This window comes from Trachinotus anak, unplaced genomic scaffold, assembly GCF_046630095.1.
Source record: "Trachinotus anak isolate AG129_WGS33_773 ecotype Australia unplaced genomic scaffold, CSIRO_AGI_Tana_v1 ptg000012l, whole genome shotgun sequence".
Classification (NCBI taxonomy): Eukaryota; Metazoa; Chordata; class Actinopteri; order Carangiformes; family Carangidae; genus Trachinotus; species Trachinotus anak.
In genome coordinates this window covers 17,876,969-17,890,000 of record NW_027273863.1, presented here as the reverse complement: position 1 = coordinate 17,890,000, position 13,032 = coordinate 17,876,969, and positions in this window count along the sequence as shown.

Genomic DNA, 13,032 nt, shown 5'->3' with positions numbered 1-13,032 from the left:
GATGACAAGGGTGAGGGGGAGGGGTGGGAGGGAGGGGGTTGTTTCACACCCACAAGGATCCACGGGGCGGCGTGCAGCAGTTTAGCACGGGGTCAAACGTGTACACGTACCCCTACATTCATGCAGCTCATTAAGCTGGGTGAAGAGAGAGCATGCAAGGGAGCGGGGGAGAAAGAAGTATAGGGAGAGAGAGAGAGAGGGAGAGAGAAAGTGGGAGCATATGGCCCAGCTCTGTGTGGGAGGTGAAGGACAGGAAAGGGGGATATATATCGTATAGAGGTGCATTTGCAATCGGAGATGTAGTGTCATAATTAGTGCAAAACAAACGCTATGTTTCTATGGGGATAAGTTTCCGGATGACAATAATCATCTCAGAAGTTGAGAAAAGTTTTGCGCAATCACCTAACACAGACAAACAAACACAAATTCATCTTTATATGTATTTTATTTTGTAATATATTATGGTAATTTATTGTAATCAGGAGCCTTTTTCCTGCAATGTCTGAAAACGCGAGCACCAGTCAAGAAAAATGAAAATAATGTTCCCCGCCATGTCGGCAAGCATCCTCAAATTTTGTGCCATTCCCAAGCCCCAGATGGTGTGGGATGGGAAACGTTCCCCCATTAAATTCCTAATAATCATTTCTCCTGCGGAATCGGGGGTGGTGGCAGTGGGGATGGAGGAGGGAGGGTGGGGGTGCGAGTGTGTGTGTATGTGTGTGGCTGGGAAGTGAGGATTGGGTTGGTGGGTGAGGGGAGTAGAGGGATTTGGTGTTTTAATTAGACAGATTTAAGGAGCTGAACCCCCCTCTCAAAGTGTGTGTGTGTTTGTGTGTGAGTGTGGAGACACTCAGCTTCATTTGTGCTTATATTTCTGTGGGTGCACGTGTGCAAAGAATTACACATATGAGTAGGGACATGTATGTGCGTGGATGTGTGTGTGTGTGTGTGTGTGTGTGTGTTGCAGGTCATGGCAGGGCTGATGCTGCAGTGGAGGAGGCCTGACACTCCAGTACTATGGGCCAGGATCTCATTAACGTGTCAGATTGGTGGATCAGTCTCTCTGGCAGCCGGCCCGGCCTCTCACAGGAAGTACTTTCTCTCTATCTGTGAACTTGGCACTGAAAGGTTAGAGAGGGAGGGAGGGAGGGATAGATGTGGGGAATATACTGGCCTGGAGGAGGGAGGAGAGGAGCGACAGAGGCATTAATTATAATATTTGGTCAGATTGGATAAATATTGGGTGAAGGATTGTGGTGTAAGAGCTGCTTTTATCTGTCACATAAAGTGGAAATGAATGAATTATGAACAGTGGCACTGATGATTTCCATGGAGTGAGAGAGGCAGAGCAACTCCTGCAGTTGCACTATTTTGGAGGTGGAGATATGCTAAGTATGCGACAGGAGCATCTGTCACTACATCACCTTTGTGCTTTGTGCTCTTTGTCTATAGGGGTACTCTGACAGAGTGTATGCATATGTGTGTGTGTGTGTGTGTGTGTAAGAGAGAGCGAGCGTGTGGCTACAACATGTATAGGGTGGGTTTTGGAGCAGGTGGGATGCATAAAAGGGTGTGATCCTCTGACACCCCAGCAACACCCTATTTCAGGGCAGACTGTGCTACTGGGTAAGGTGGCTTCAAATCCCTCGACTGTGAATGTGAGCATCTGGTAGTCATGACTCCACTGTGTACATTGATAGACAGACAGACAGACAGACAGACAGACAGATAGATAGATAGATAGATAGATAGATAGATAGATAGATAGATAGATAGATAGATAGACATCACGCCACATCCTCCTGTTTGTCACCGGCACATTATGCTGTGCTCATCGTGCAATGGTGCAAATCTTCACATGTAAAGATATTAAAGCCACCTGCCACAACCTTTCAAACTGAGCTGTGTTGGTACAGTAATCTGCTGCTGTCTGGATCCACTACGCCTTTGACAGAGTTTATCGGTGTGCGCGTTAGTGTCATGTGGTTGTTTGGTTTTTAGTCTTTCGTTCTGATTGTATTGCCTGGTTATTTATTGATTTTATTCTGTGCAGCATGTTGGTCAGTTTATGTTGTTTTTAAATGTGCTCTATAGATAAATGTGACTTGAGCTTGATAAAAAGAACTCTGATGAAAAATGAAGTGTGGGTAAATTCAAGTCACAAGTCGCATGGTCACGATCAAATCTTAGTGCTACTTACAATGAAACTAAATATCATGTTGTCAAATCCTGATTGGTTATTTCAAGTAGATTTACACCACAAGTTCCTCCGACATTTGACTGTCTGGACCTGAGCAATAACAAAGGGACAGTTCAGCGGTGGTGGCAGTGATGAACGTGTTGATGAACATCAACATAGATCTGAGTCACAGGTTAAAAGGCAGGTGATGTATCTTTTGGAGGACAATTCAAATATTGTGCTGTACAGTATAAAAAAATGTCATTTCACAATTACAAAAAAGCTTGAGTTATGCCTCGAAACTGCAAGTTGCTCTATAGATAGATAGATAGATAGATAGATAGATAGATAGATAGATAGATAGATAGATAGATAGATAGATGGATAGATAGATGGATATCAGTACCTTTCTGTAGCCCCACAGAGACTAATGGTATACCACCATCACCCACATTCCCATTTGGAAATGAGAAATCACCAACATTAAACATGTAAGAACAAGTAGGAACTTTCTCGGCTCATCTAGACTAATTATATAGCGCTTTGTGAGGAGTCATTAGGTACATAATTAACTATCTATTAGTATGAAGAAAGAATCCATTCATAATATCGATACTAAAAGGTCTTACTGCTCTTTCTTAACTTGTTTCATAATTACTCCTCCTTATGATTAATAAGAATCTTGATCGACCATCAAATATCACTTGTGTGGATCAATTCAGATGAGGTAACCACTACAGTGGCACCTTTCACTGTATGCAATGCATGCAAAGTCTGTTAAAAAAAAAAATCTCATTTTGAACTAGTTCTCCTCCCTGAGTAGGAAGTGTTTGGAAAATAAAATTTGGTACACAAGCATCAGCTGGCAAAGACCATCAACAAACAACAATGTGCATCAGCAAGATCCAATTAAAATTTTCTACGAAAGCGAATACTTCTGTGCAGTTGTAAGACATGCAGGTGCACAATGGAAGATTTTAGTGGAGGTTAGGACTGTAACAAATGTCCAGACCTGGCAGGAGGCTCATCTTATCAATGTATGATCTGTCGAATATCTTTGCGTTTCTTTTTAGTATTCTAGTCCATTCTGCGCCATCACCAATCTGGCCCATACTGCCTTTCAAGCATTTCCTGTGGGACACATACTGTGTTCGCAAGGCCTCCCTCTCTCTCTCTCGCTGTCTCTGTCTTTCTCACTCTCTCTCTCTCACACACACACACACACACACACACACACATTACACACATGCACATACTGTGGTGACTGCAGAGGGAAGTGAGCTGTCTGCGGAGGGTGGGATTCTTGGTGTCGGTCCAAAAATGTGTCACTCGGGACACGCATGGCCTGCTGGAGGCAGGAATTCTGTCGCTAATGGGCCCCGCAGCCGTCGACACCACCTGGGGATATGGGAGACGGGATGGATGGATGGGGGAGGATTTGGGGGGGGGGGGGGGGGGGGGAAGGAGGGAGAGAAGAGGGAGTGTATGCAGCATAATGAGTTGGTAGAAAACAGGAGGATGTGGTATGATATCTATCTATCTATGTATCTATCTATGTATCTATCTATCTATCTATCTATCTAACTATCTAAATATCTATCTTACATCTGTTTATCTTTAAAATGACACATCTTATTGCTCACTATGCTTTGAAAGCAGAGTATATATATATATATATATATATATATATATATATTTAAATCTGTAGTAATAAAAAGAGAGTTTCCAAATTCTATTAGACATAAACCAAGTTGTTTGTGTTCAATATGTTCTTTGAACTTGTGGAATTAATGTATTTAGAAGGAAAAGTCAACATTTTTCCCTACCATGAAAGGCAGCTTATAAAAAATGCGAAGGCATAAACAGGCAGGGCAGGTGTTGACGATGCAAATGAAACGGATGACAGATGGTGAGCCTTGCAATTGCTCACTGTGCAGATAATGGATGGAGGTAATCAAATTCCTCCGAGGCTTTGGGACTTTCTTCAGAACTTTCCCATCAATTGCACCATCAAACGGTGCCATCGTCAAATACAGCCCCCCTCTACCTCAAAAGAAGAGATACAAAGAAGTTACAAGATTTTATTTTCTGATAGACTTGGCCAAGTTTGTGTCCCTAATGTGGAAAATACACTTTTCTGAGCCCACACACAGAAGGACAGAGGGTCTACTGCGAAGGCACGATCCTCATCCCTTCTAGGCAAACCCAGGGGTTGTTTTATTCTCATATACGTCTCTTATAAAATAGGACTGTGTGTGTGTCTGTGTGTGTGTGTTTGGCTGAGCCAGGGATCAGACAACAAGTTTTAACAATAATGTGCCGCAGCTATTATAGAGAAGAAACAATCACATCAGCATGCCAACAAAACGAGTCTGCAGGGGAGAGAGTGCTGTTTCCATCCATGCAAACCCTCCTTTCATGTTCTATGATCGAAGCTTTTATACATTTACCCACTCGAGCTGCGAGAGTTGCTGTTACTTCAAAAGGGAGGACCATGAAAACGAGCATCTGATGTGTATTTTTTTCATATTTTTCACTGGAGGGAAAAAAGCTGTACTTGTGTAAATTTACCCATCAGTGTGGTGACAGCCATTTGATTTTCATAGAACCCAGTTTGAAGGTCAGTTTAATGGTCCGTTTGTGTTTTGTATTCGTCTTGCTTCAGTGGAAGCTTCAAAACAAAGAGGGTCAGACAACACGATAAATGAGATTTTTTTTTTATTATGAGTAAAACATGTAATTAAAAGTGCAATAAGTCTCCCAGTAAACATGGGATTTATTTTATCGCACTACTTATTCTCCGAAGAATCTATCAAAGCATTTCTGGAGTAAATAATGTGCAAACTTGGCTTCAGTGTTATCTGTATGGAAGACAAACACTGTTGTGTCAGACAAGACTTAAAAATGCCAATTCTGTTTTTGAAAAGCATTTTCCTGTCACAACACTCAAGAGTGGCATATTACTGCAACAATTCTCTTTCACACTTCCAGCTATGATAACAGCTTCAAGTGTCACACATATGTCTGCATAAAAAGCGTAGGAGAAAGTATCGCAGAAGCAAAGGGAAGAAAGTATGCTGAATATCACAAGTTTTTATGTGTCAGGTGATGCTTTTTTCCCATTTTTTTTTCCTTGAATAAATGTGATAATTGCTCCTGCAAATTCTCAGGACAGTGCACCATATTGCTTATGTTAAAGGTGCAAAAGCATTTGCTTTGCATTCCTTTTTATGCTTGTAGCATAATGTTACTGGTGCAGCAGTTTTCTGACAGGTTGGTAAGTAACCGGCTGGGAAGTGTCTGTTTCTAACAGTGTTCAGTCGCGCCTAAAATGAAGGAAAAAATCCACAATGAGAATGAGAACCATATTGTCAGAGAAATATCCTGCACAAGCTTCCATAAAATAAGTTTTCCCGTTGTTCCCTGCCCAACCGGATCAAGGGCACAGGCAGCCAAGTGAGTGCAATTAACTTTTCCAAACTCATTTGGATAATCTATCCCTTAGTTACCTTAGCTTGTGTGAAATTCCCAATTAACTATATCCCAGAAAAATCACAAAACAACACCATGTGAAATTTCTTAATGAATTCCTTTGTCTCTGAATGCACAGATGAGGCATGAGAGAGGCACATGTACGGCGAGTGTATTAGTTAGGCGAGCCCATGTGATGGTGCCCGTTCACGGCTGACGGAGTGTTGGTATCCTCGGGCATGGCTGCCAAGCTGCCAGTCTGTGCCGTCACACCTTGCTGCCTTTAAAGATTGCCCTGCAGAGACGGGGAGGGGGTATGGAGGGCCTCACGTTTTTAACAACGCACAGTCTGGCAACCCAGGAGGGTTTACGACTCAGGATTGGTGCCAAGAACTGCCCACCAGAGAGATGGGGGTTGAGGGGAGAGGGGGGAGCAGGATGCAAGGAGATATGAGTGTAGATCTCACACGCACTCACACACACACACACACACACACACACACACACACAAGGTCAGGTCTCTATCAGTCACATTCACATAAGATATGTGTGTATGACTATGTGCATTATGAATGCTTCCTGTATATCACCGTGTATTCGTGTGTGTGTGTGTGTGTGTGTGTGTGTGTGTGAGGACAGGCGGCTCAATATTGGTGTGTATATGCAACAAAACAGTATGTCAGATCAATTCATCGAGCTTTCTCTGTGACATGCTAAGGCAAAGAGGAAAGTGTGTGCACATACAATGTACCCCGAGCATAATGCACACCCACACACACACACCCACACACACACACACACACACACACACACACACACACACACACACACCCACACACACATTGCCTTTTCTCAGTAATCCACACAAATGGCAGTGGATGGCAGAATGTAAATGAGCTGGTTATTACACAGCAACGTTCATCAAGCTGAGCTGGAAAGACTTCAATGGCCCTGATGAATATGCATGCAAATTTGTTAATTAAGTTAATTATTCTGCTGAAAATTCATTTGTCTTCCCAAGGACATTTCTGCGATGATTTTAACATGTTTCCACCATTAGTCATGCACGGTGCTATTGAAAATCACTTCTGTTCACCTTTTGGAAAGTTGTGGCCAAAAAGGGGGATAGAGCACCTACAAATGAGGAGGAGGAGGGTCGAGGCAGGTAGAGGACCGCATATCAGGGGCGTGGAGTGTGGTCGAAGGTAGACGGCAGCTGGTGCAGCCCGAGGATAAGGAAGGGTAAGCCAAAAAGCACGGTCTGTAGGATATTAGCTCAGTGGGTAGAGCATTGAAGAGTTAGTGCCAGGTCTGGAGGTCCAGTTCTCATTGGGACAATCTGAGCTAAAAATGTTTTCATTCATAGCAATGCAAAGCACTTTGGACTAAATTTTTTTGTTCTGTTATCTTTGTAAACCATCTCCTAATTTGAAATAAAGGCATCCAGAATAAAATCAAAACTGCTGATCATTAAATTTCAGTTACATGAGGTGGGCATGAAGCTAAGACTCCAAACACGGGATTGTACATTTATGGACTTAAGTCTCATTTCATCACTGTGTCAGCATCGTTACTGGGCGCTGTTGTGGTTTATATTCCACAGTGTTTCCACTCTTTGCTATTGCCACTATTTGCTGTTACACAAACAGTTTTTCCAAGTGAATATTATCAGACCATGCCTGATGATGATGCTGTGTGCTCGATTAACCAAATTATACAGTACCACAGGCAAAAGTTAAGTAAATGTTCATGTGGTACAACTGAATACAGCAGTTTACAAGTCGACTCTGACCTATAATTATCATTTTATCATTTTATTCCAAGTACAGAAAGTCTGTACATTTTATACATCTAAGTGCTCAATAACATAGTTAAATGCTGTGTTTTCTGGGTCAAATTTTAAATCTTTTTTTTTTTTTTTTATTCTGTTGTGTATTTTATGTACAGGTAAATAACTCATATTGTGAAAATTTAGTTGAGAAATGTACACAATTTAACACATAATGGTTTCTCAATAGGCTACATGTTTTGCTTTTTTTATCATATCCTTAAGAAACAATTTACACATCTGTAATTTTGCCCACAAAAATTTCAAATATATTCCCACATTTCTGTTATGTTACATTGCTTCCACGTTGTCCTCCTCCAATCATTATCCAACCCTTATCCATAATGCCACAAAGTAACCAAAGAAATATCCATGAAATACTTGTAAATGAGCAACATTAAAAAGTGAAAATGGAAAAGTAAGAGAAGCTGAAAAAAGTAAAGACACAAAACAAGCCAGATGGGAAAAATTGAGAGAAAAACATCAGGCCGCACTGTTTGATAGATCAAATGGCCAGTCTTACAAGAGGAAGCTAAGCCTTTGCAGTAGGCCTAGTCTGAATATCCAGATGTTTGATTTGTTAATTAAGTCTCCATGGTAGTTAATCACTGTGTTTTTCTATCAGACAACAGCAGGTAAGTAAAGGAGGGTGACCTCAAAATATAGAGATGTGATGGTGTGGGATATGCAGAGACAGGTTGCATTTGTTCTTTGTGTAACATTCGTGTTTAAAAACACAATGTCAGCCAAAAAAAGTTGTTCAGTTAACAGCAAAAAAGATGAAACTGCATAAAAGTCAATTCAAGGCATTTTGTAGGGATGAATAATCTTTTTGTCACTTCATTTGAGTGTACATCTCTGTCTTGATTCTTTCAATGGAGAGTGTGTCAGATTGTAATCAATAATGAGGCTCAGTAATAATGAAACAAGCAGTATTATGCCAATACCCATCTCCCCTCTAGTGGAGAAATATCGAATTGCAGTGGCAAAGGTGCAGCACGAGAGAGATGGGTTATCCATTTAAGTCTATCAAATGTTCATTTTTTAAGAATGGATCCCAAATCATGTCAACATCCTGGATGTGTGATTGAGCAAGTCAAATTTGTGTGTGTGCACGCATTAATGTGTATACTAAATGTGTGTTAAGCAGTGGATCTAATCCTTTTTTAAAACATTTTATTCCTGTGACAAATTTGATCAGGATGAGGTGCATTAGTGAAATGCCATACATGCCAATGTATGACATACAAGGATTAAGTCATCTATATTTGTTCACTAAAACAGTTGTTTGTAATGATAAGGCTGACACACTTAATCGATTTGCGCGCGTCTCACTGACAGTCCAGATTAACAAGCAATAAGACACACACATTTACACATTTGCAAGGCATCAGTTAAATTCACATATGGTTGGAGTAATTATCGTTATAGATAACTGGAATTAAAGGAGTGATATCAATGTGAAAGAGGAGGGTGAGTTGCCCTGGAGAAAAGAAGAGCAGGGAGTGAATGTTAGGGCCAGGGAGGGCTAGTAGCAGAGACTGCATAAGAAAACAACAACAGCTGTTTGGCTTGTGGCTAAAAACAGGATTGAACAACAACATCATTTGCTAAGAAAATGATCTGGGAAAAGAGATTGTACTGACTCGAAGATAAGAAATGGGATGCCTTAGATTGTCTCTTCTGTTGGGGTTCTGAAGGCAGTTTTTTTTTTCTCTCTCTAGTTTTGTCTTCTCTCTATGGTCTTTGATGTTATTAATTCTTACAATAAATTTCCTGCATTTTGTTTTCCACGCATATTAAATTGAAAGTGAATTTTGAGTCTTTTTCCCACCAGTTGATGGGAATCAGTGATGTTGCTCCACAACACAAAGAAATGATGGGATCTCAAAGGTTTGACCACTTCCCTTTTGATGGTGCTGTTAAGTGTAAAATCTGTATGGAGATGCTCATAAACTGCAGTACAATGAGAAACCATATGCTGAATTGTGGGATGAACTGCCTCTCATACGTGCCATGTCAGTTTGAATCTTCTCTTCATAAGTCACTGGGATTTTGTGTTTACAGACCACATTAAGACACATTACAAGACTAAATAAAGGTCATTACTATTGTTGACTTGTACACACAACTTTCTCATAGCTACAGTACCAATTTTTTTTTTTGCCACCATTACACACACACACACACACTGATGATATTCGGCACAAAACACTTTTCCCGGTGCCTGCCAGAGAATGTGTGAGCACACCCGTGACTGCTCTGCCCTTGACTTGTATCCATTCATCCAAGCGTGCTGGATGGTTTAGTTAATTAAGCTTAATCTACCCCCAGAGACAGATATGAGTGCTGTTACAGTGGCCCACTGAGCTGTCCCTATACACTCTTCTCTGGACCCCCCATGGAGCCATCAGGGCCGCACAACTCAACCATGTTTGAGTCTACTGAGAGGGCTCTGGAGAAACACATTACATATAATAGAGTTCACAGATTTTAGACCACAGAAAGGGGGAAATAGTTCTTGCAATATTTTAATTACTGAAATAATACAGCATACTGTTTCTGGCATACATCATTTTAAAGAAAAGCAACCAAATGTTGTTGGATATGGAATTGGACATCCTTCAATCATACATACTGGCTGATTTTAATCATGAATACACAGGCTGTTATGATATATTTTATTGATCCTGCTGCTGAGAGCCGATTTGTTTATTCGGTGTCACTGACAAGGTCAGGCTAACATATTGGCCAGGCTGATATGTAAAAAAAGAAGAGGGAAAAATAAATTAACCAGATTCAGAATTGCTTTATTTGCAGTTACAGTGGGTCCATGTGGGAACATTGCCTGGTTAATTGGTGCTTGCACATATGAAGATAGAGACTAAACAGATGTGGACAGAAATATAACATCTGATGTGAAGGTAATAATGTTTGACATACAGCTTGTAAAAAAAAAAAAAAAAAAAAAAAAAAAAATCCTGAGAATGGAACTGTTTCCCCTTATGAAAGGCCTAATCTGAAAATTTTCCCTAAAATTTGAGGCATATTCACATAATATAGATGAGCAATGAGCCATTTTATGAATTAATTCATAATTCAAAATCATAGCATAGAACATTAAAAATAAGTAAATGTATCTATATAGTATGTGTATCAATTAAAACCTCAATCATATTTGGGTGGATTAACCCTGTTATTGTGACTTGGATTACAGATGGTGCCTTTAAAGTAGTTCATTGTATTACAAGCAAGCAAGCAAAGTTTATTTATATAGCACATTGTACAGACTTTAGTTAGGAAGAGCTTCACAATCAAATTACAGTAAGCATGGCATAAAGGACAGAGCTATCTCTCTTAAAATACACTTCCACTTTTCATTTTTCAAATTATACTGTCACCATTGTAAAGGACAACCTTTGCCTTTAGTGCACAGCATGTCACATCTATTACTTCAGCTATTATCACATTGTCAATAATCAAAGCATAAGATTAAACTAAACATTAAGCAAAATAACCATAAATCATGTAGTTTCAAGATTCATTCATAGTTCAATGTTTTAAAATTGACATAAAGAAATGACTCATATTTGTTGCCATCTTGTGGGTTGATTTGTTCAGTGCAGTTAAATCATCATAACAATGTGCTGATCCAGTAGACATGAGAATTACAACCAAGAACATACTGTATAGTTGTTTCCACATAAATGGAGTTATGCTGCTGTTTTCCATCATCATTTGAAAGAAAGTTTTAGAATGATTTAAAATATTATCATTTAAAACAAAATTTTCCAAAATGCCTAATTTTTTCTTCTTCTTTCTTGCAAGCCTGTAGCCTACTGCCATAACCATCTAAAAGGCCTATCACTTTTGTTACTTCTATTTCTAATTAAATCTCTAGAGTAGTTCTCTGTTACCGTTTTACTGTTTCTTTTGCAGTTAACTTTTTGCTGAATTCCTTCCCTGAACAGTGATTGTTGAATCTTAGTTTAGCAACTGTAACTAAGCTTGGCAGGTCTGTCAAGCTTTGGATATTTTATTTATTTATTTTTTTGTATGTGTGTCCGCTCTCATGTGTGCTTCAGTCATTAGCATGTCTGGATGTCTGGCTAATTACAGAAGTGACTAACATGTTACTGTCAGTCAAGATCAAGACTTAATATATTGTTAGATAATGACCTTGGATTGTGGGGTTACAGCCTGACTGTGTAGCCTGGTAATTCCACACAGTATGGAGGCCTCGTCCTGGATGCTATCAGAGGCTAATGTTAGCGGCTCTGCCCTACACTGCTCCAGCAACCTCTGCCAACATTACCCATGACAGCAGTACTGACATGTTCTCACCATGTTTTGTAGCCTTCTCTCAGACTAGCCTACTCCAGGTAGCAAATCCAGGTTTCTGAAACCAGGATAATGATGTTGCATGAGTAACACAAAAATGTTGGTCTGCATGTAAACAAACTAGTTTAAGGAGACATCAAGTTTATTTTAAACCCTTTTATTATCCTTTTAAAACAAGTCAGGTGAAATGTTGAAAGTCAGCTGATGACAGTGTTTTCAACAAACTTGTTAATCTAAGTTAGCCGGTCAGCTGAAACTGATCAAATCTATAGCAAATTTTATGTTAAAATATGGTTTAGAAAATTTGTAAAAATATGGCTATATAAGAGTATAGTGACTTCTCTTGTTCTGCTGTCTGAAATCAAGTCGGCTCAGTGTAAAATCTGGGACAGATATGATTGCAAAATGCTGTGTGAGAACAGAAAGCCAACCTGAACGAAGGGGGAAGGGCGCTTAGAGAGCAGTAGGCTAATGATTGTGGTTTGTCAGTTGTTACAGCTAACTATATAATATGGCTATGATTAAGTATGGTAAATTAAAATCACCGTATTGTAAAATGTAAGTAGAAAAACAGAAATGGCTGTTGCCTACACAGAGGTGTCATTTAGAGACATGACTGCCATTGACTTAATGGCCTGACTCCTGTCTCTTCCTTGGCTTGAAGTGTCACATGGTATGCAGAGATACCTCTTAAACCTTTGTGCTCCACATATATGGAACAGGTTCAGACAGCAGTGGAGAATAGGCAGTATGATAAAGATGTACACCACATAGTCTGGTATTAATAAAGCACTGTGATACAGAACCCCACCTAATATCAGGGAATGTATGAAGAGTCCGATATTATATGGTGCCAAACAAATGAATAAACCAACAGTAATCCCTAAAATCAATCTTGGAGCCTGGTGTTGTTCGTTTGTCCTACAATGTTTGGTAGCTGTGTAGACATAGCAGAATGCAATGATAACAAATGGTATTAGAAAGATAAGGACAGATTGTATGCAGGTGTAAAAGAGAAATGTAAAAAGGATGTAAGAAAAATCTGGACAACTTCTTTGACCAAATCCGATGCTTTCTACCACAAAATCCACTGAAAACCTGATGCTTACAGCAGCACATATCAGCCATATCATGATGCTTGCCATGAGGAGGAATCTTTTGGAGGCTTGGTCAGAGAGACGTGAGGCATGGTCCACAGCAACACAATGATACA